The 6,782-nt window shown below is 47.8% G+C and overlaps 1 pseudogene across 1 annotated transcript in view; it reads right to left on the reverse strand.

The window, feature by feature from the left end:
* LOC309567385 overlaps positions 1-3,074 on the reverse strand; it is a 28,111-nt pseudogene extending 25,037 nt beyond the window's left edge. Inside the window, exon 1 of the transcript in view lies at positions 2,372-3,074. The product of the transcript in view is annotated as an uncharacterized misc_RNA (transcript). The remainder of the gene's footprint in view (positions 1-2,371) is intronic.
* Positions 3,075-6,782: the final 3,708 nt, after the last annotated feature.

Here is a 6,782-nt window from a genome sequence, read left to right on the forward strand (position 1 = left end):
AATTGAAATTTGCTGCCAAAATTAACACTGGTATGGAAAACATAAGATATGGAAGCAAAAAATCCCAATTTCTCCCATCTTTGTCAACCACCTTTTTTAGCATACTTTTCAAGGTTTTATTAAATCTTTCGACCAAGCCATCTGTTTGGGGGTGGTAGACAGAGGTACGGCGATGGGAGATTTTATATAATCTACACAGTTCCTTGGTAACCCTGGACATAAATGGGGTGCCCTGATTGGTTAAGATCTCTTTTGGGATTCCCACTCGACTAAACACCTGGACTAACTCCTTGGCGATAGCCTTAGCGGAAGTGTTAGGCAAGGGTATGGCCTCAGGATAGCGTGTCGCATAGTCTAGGATTACCAGAATATGCTGGTGACCCCGGGCAGACTTCACTACCGGCCCCACCAGGTCCATGCCGATCCTCTCAAAAGGAACCTCGATGATTGGTAGAGGAACCAGGGGACTGCGAAAATGGGGCGATGGTGCCGACATTTGGCACTCAGGGCATGATTCACAGTACCCCCTGACATCTGCATGCAACCCGGGCCAGAAAAATCTCTGGGTGATTCTCTCCCTTGTCTTTTCGATACCGAGATGTCCCCCCCCCCATTACATGACCATGGGCCAGGTCTAGGACCAACCTGCGGAAGGGTTTGGGAACCAGCAGCTGTTCAACCTCATCCTCTCCCAGAGATGTATAGTAACGGAGTAGAACTACTTAAGTACTGTACTTAAGTACCGAAATGCGGTATCTGTACTTTCCTAGAGTAGAATTTTTTTCTCCTACTTCTACTTTTACTTCACTACATTTTTTCGATGATTTCGATACTTCTACTCAAGTATTTTTTTTTTGTGCTGCATAGTTACTCGTTACTTTTAAAAAAATTACCACTGCCAGAACAGTAGATGGCAGGTTGCATAAAGCTCAAAAAAATGTGTATAATGTCATTTGTAAATCAGCGCATACGAAAATAAAGGCTGTGTATAATAAAAGCTGCTATACCAAATCTTTCCAATAAAAAGAAAATATGAAACAAACAAATAAATGGTGCTACAGCGCTTAAAATGCATCAAGAAACTACTAACAAACACAGGTTAATCATTTGAATAAATCATTTGAAATAATAAAAAACAATATGATGTTCAAACTTTTGACTTCTTTCTTTAATAACTACATAACACAGTACTTGTACTTCTACTTTCAGTACTTGAGTAGAAATTTTTTTTCAAAACTACTGGTACTTTTTACTTTTAGTACTTAAGTAGCAAATTTTTTGAAAAAACTACTTGCAATACTTAAGTAAAAAAAATGTTGAATACTTTAGTACTTCTACTTAAGTAACTTTTTCTGCGAGCACTTCCACTTCTACTCAAGTCCCTTTTTGATCGAGCACTTGTACTTTTACTCAAGTAGAAATTTCGAGTACTTTATACAAGTCTGTCCTCTCCACGTTTTATCACCTGATACAGTAAATTGTTTTTAATGGCCATGTAGGGAAAAGACACCCCCTAGTGAGGATCTACTGGTTCCCCATCCACCATCTTAGCGTTTTCTCTGGCTCTAAGGAGGGTGACATCTCGTAATTGCTTGGTACAGAAATCCTCTCTCCTGACTTCTAAGTCGGGTACCACATTCTGGCTATTCTCATTGTCAGGTCCAGAAATGTCCTCCTGTTCATTACCCTCTGGCTGGGAGCTAGCTTCCAGGTCCTCCAGCTCCCCAGCCATGACAGGGAAAGGAAGAGGATCTCCAGCTCCATCGATTCCCCCAACAGGGTTTCCTTCACTTTGGCAAAAAGGGTCCTGTGCTTCCGGAGCAGGGGGAGCTCTCTCCACCAGCCTCCCCTTGTTCTCCCACAACCTCCAAAAATGGGGGAAATCCCTTCCCACTAAAGCTTTATGAAGTAGCGAAGGCACCACTCCCACTGAATGGGTCACTCTGCCCCAAGGGGTATCAACCTCAACCACTGCTGTCTGGTAGTCCCGAGTGTCCCCATGGATGCAAATGACCCAGATAGTGCTGGGGTGTAATTTTGTGGGATTTACACAATCACTTCTGACTAGGGTCACTACACTTCCAGAGTCTAGCAGGGCTGTGAGCGGCTTTCCATCCACTGCAATAACACACATTTGCTTTTCAATGCGACTCTGACATGAAGCAGTATATGCGACCTGTGCAAACAAAGATATGCGTCTTTTCCTATAAGCAAAATCGCATTGCATAGGTTCATCATTTATAGGACAGTTTGCAGCAATATGCCCAAATGCATGGCAGCGGAAACACTGTATGTGCTCTATCCCCAGTCCTCTTAGCGGTCCCAAAGACCTTCCTGGCTTCTTTGGCCAGTCTCCAGGCCTAGGACTAACAGTCTCATTAGCTGTAACAACAGTCTTATCTGGTTTCCCCATGCACTCGAACCCTGGAACAGTCTTACCAGAACCGCTGGTCGATCTTGCACCCCTAGACACACTGAAGTGGGGCGTAGACGGGTTCACCAAGACCTCAGTAGCACTGTATCTCTCCACTAGGTCCACCAATTGGGTTGCAGTTTTGGGGTCCCCCTGTCCGACCCACTTCCTCAGAGCAGCAGGGAGCGCGCGCAGGTACTGGTCCATTACCACACGCTCCACGATCTGGGGGCCCGTCAAGGTCTCTGGTTGCAACCACTTTTTGGTGAGGTGGACCAGGTCAAACATTTGAGAACGGGGCGGCTTGCTGCTGGAAAAGGTCCACTGATGCACGCGCTGGGCCCCGACTGCCATGGTGACACCCAAGCACGCGAGTATCTCCATTTTCAGAGTCTCATAGTCCTGGGTCCAGGTCCTGGTCAAAATACGCTTTTTGCGGTTCTCCTGTCAGAAATGGGGCTAACAGACCCGCCCACTGTTCGTTTGGCCAACCTTCACGGACAGCGACCCTCTCAAAAGTCGCCAGGTATGCTTCCACATCATCGGCCGGTGTCATCTATTGCAGGTGGTACGAGGCACGTACCAATTTTGGTTCAGCTGGCACAGGAGATGCAAATTCTTTCTTTAACTCCAGCAGAGCCTCTGCAAACTGCCGGTTCATCTCCTGCTGGGCTGCCTGTTGTGCTGCAGCAACCTCCTGTTGTGCTGCAGCGGCCTCCTGTTGTGCTGCCAGTTGTGCTGCAGTAGCCTCCTGTTGTGCTCTAGCGGCCTCTGCGATTTGGCGGTTTGTTTCTCGCTGAGCTGCATTGGCCTGTAGCAGGGCCTTTAACATTTCCTCCATCTTTAGAAACTGCCCGTATCCTCCACCACGTGTGGGAGATTAGCTCACAGGGATCACCTTTTCCAGCAAAATAAGGTCAGCATGCAGGTAGTTTCTTAAAAGTCTGGTGGGTTGCCAGCTTTATTCAGCCGAGGTTTGCCAATATGAAACAAACAACAAAACAGTAAAATAAATCCTTGCCGTCCGGCGCTAAACTATACAGGAATTTTCCTCACTATACAGTGTGGGGCTGGTCCCCATCACCCACAAAACATATTGCAAAGCAAACCTTTTAAAGTCCAAAAAGAGCTCCTCTCTCAGATCCCCTCCTGAATCTCAGGAGGGATTCCGGTTCAGTCTCTCACCACAGAAAGTATGCGAGGTGAAATATAGAGATTATCTACTATCTCACCTCGCATACCGTCACAATATATATATATACAGTGGCGTACCAACGGGGGGGCGGGGGTGCGGCCCGCCCCGGGTGCCACGCACTGGGGGGTGTCAGCTGGCGTCTTGCCTGGCGTGTTTTGGTTATCCCGTATGCAGTGTGAAGGCAGCTGCAGTGGCACGCTGGCAGCTCCTTCAGTCCGCACTGCTAGCAGGGGGCGGAGCCGCGGCGGGAAGAAGGGGGCGGAGCCGCGACGGGAAGAAGGGGGCGGAGCCGCGACAGGGAGAATGGGGCGGAGCCTCAGCGGGGAGAAGGGGCGGAGCCTCGGCGGAGGAAGGTAAGTGCCCAAGTGTGTATGCTGGATAGGAGGGGGATGGGGCAGCAGCCAGTGGGCACCAGCATCTGTCACACATTGCATGAACATTGGTGCATGGATCCTGCATGTGTGCACAAGTGCATTGGCAAATTTCGATGTGCTAATCTTTGGATTTGGTGGGCATTTGCAGATGTGCCAATCCTTCTACAAACTATTCTCTGACACCGTCATTCAGGCATGCCTGGAGCGAGTGGTAGGTCAAGGAAAGTGTCCCTGATTGTTAGGGAAGGTAAATAGAGCAGGGAAAGGTTCCTGGTCCTGCAGCTGCTAAATAACTGATTCTCCTCCTCTCATTCCTTCAGGAAGAATAGGGAAAGATCAATTCATCTATATGCAGCAGCCCCATCCCCCTCCTATACAACTTCTTTTGCTGGCTCACCAGTGCTCTTATCCCCCCAGTGCTCTTATCCCCCCCCCTCCAGTGCTCTTATCCCCCCCCTGGTTTTCCCTGCCCGCCCCCCAAGTGCTCCCTGTCCCCCCAGTGCTCTCCACCCCCTGCGCCTTCCAACCCCCCTGTAATGCTTTCCAAACCCCCTCTTAATTCTCCCCCCCCCCACCGTGCCCTTCAGCTCCTCCAGTGCTCTCTGCTTCGCCTGTGCTCTCCGGCCCCCCTAGTGCTCTTCTATCATGTCCGCAGTCTCTGACCATCTCCTGTATCACGTCCGCAGTCTCTGACCATCTTCTGTATCATGTCCTCAGTCTCTGACCATCTCCTGTATCATATCCTCAGTCTCTGACCATCTCCTGTATCACGTCCGCAGTCTCTGACCATCTTCTGTATCATGTCTGCAGTCTCTGACCATCTCCTGTACTATGTCTGCAGTCTCTGACCATCTTCTGTATCATGTCCGCAGTCTCTGACCATCTCCTGTATCATGTCCGCAGTCTCTGACCATCTCCTGTATCATGTCCGCAGTCTCTGACCATCTTCTGTATCATGTCTGCAGTCTCTGACCATCTTCTGTATCATGTCCGCAGTCTCTGACCATCTCCTGTATCATGTCCGCAGTCTCTGACCATCTCCTGTATCATGTCCGCAGTCTCTGACCATCTCCTGTATCATGTCCGCAGTCTCTGACCATCTCCTGTATCATGTCCGCAGTCTCTGACCATCTTCTGTATCATGTCCGCAGTCTCTGACCATCTCCTGTATTATGTCTGCAGTCTCTGACCCTCTCCTGTATCATGTCCGCAGTCTCTGACCATCTCCTGTATCATGTCCGCAGTCTCTGACCCTCTCCTGTATCATGTCTGCAGTCTCTGACCATCTTCTGTATCATGTCCGCAGTCTCTGACCATCTCCTGTATCATGTCTGCAGTCTCTGACCATCTTCTGTATCATGTCCGCAGTCTCTGACCATCTCTTGTATCATGTCCTCAGTCTCTGACCCTCTCCTGTATCACTTCCACAGTCTCTGACCATCTTCTGTATCATGTCCGCAGTCTCTGACCATCTTCTGTATCATGTCTGCAGTCTCTGACCATCTTCTGTATCATGTCCGCAGTCTCTGACCATCTCTTGTATCATGTCCGCAGTCTCTGACCATCTCCTTTATCACTTCCGCAGTCTCTGACCATCTTCTGTATCATGTCCGCAGTCTCTGACCATCTCTTGTATCATGTCTGCAGTCTCTGACCATCTCCTGTATCATGTCTGCAGTCTCTGACCATCTTCTGTATCATGTCTGCAGTCTCTGACGATCTCCTGTATCATGTCTGCAGTCTCTGGCCATCTCCTGTATCATGTCTGCAGTCTCTGACCATCTCCTGTATCATGTCTGCAGTCTCTGACCATCTCCTGTATCATGTCTGCAGTCTCTGACCATCTTCTGTATCATGTCTGCAGTCTCTGACCATCTTCTGTATCATGTCCGCAGTCTCTGACCCTCTCCTGTACTATGTCTGCAGTCTCTGACCATCTTCTGTATCATGTCTGCAGTCTCTGACCATCTTCTGTATCATGTCCGCAGTCTCTGACCCTCTCCTGTACTATGTCTGCAGTCTCTGATCATCTCCTGTATCATGTCTGCAGTCTCTGACCATCTACTGTATCATGTCTGCAGTCTCTGACCATCTTCTGTATCATGTCTGCAGTCTCTGACCATCTCCTTTAGCAAGTCTCCAATCTCTTACTCAAACTTAAACACATTGCTAATAATATTAGCTATTTATGCTGAAGGTAGGACTGTGCAGGGGAGGCAGAGAGTGTAAAAGGGGGAACTGTGTTGTGTAGGTTGTGATGCCTCAGGTCAGGTATGGGATTTTAAGGGCAGGAGTAAAGGAGGTATGCAGTAGTAAATAAAATAAAATTTATTATACAATGTATTTATATACAACAGAGGAGTGAATATATGGGTAAAGTCCCATTGTGCAGGTGAAGAGGAAATATAGGTTGTGTTACATGTGATAAGTACGTGACTTGAAAATATTGTGGATGGTCCAGCTCTGCAGTTCCTCTTGTCAAAGGACAGGGATTGGTGCAGAGAGGGGACCTGATCGGTAATCCGACATGTTTCGGCCTATCAAGGCCTTTATCAAGGATGTGTCACCGATTCTGAGAATAATTGAGAATAAATATATATAAATATCAAATCATGATATTATGATGATTCAAAAACAATTGATATAAAGTATGGTAGAACATACATATTTGTCCACTTCTTAGGGTATTGCCTCCCCAAAGTTTCTCCAGGTGCTACAGGAACAGTGTGCTGTGTTGGTGAGAAAATGGCGATTTTAGAAAGGAAATGGGTATACAGTGATTTGCTCATGAATATAATAG

Source organism: Pelophylax lessonae, assembly GCF_965119305.1.
Source record: "Pelophylax lessonae genome assembly, chromosome: 11".
Taxonomy (NCBI): Eukaryota; Metazoa; Chordata; class Amphibia; order Anura; family Ranidae; genus Pelophylax; species Pelophylax lessonae.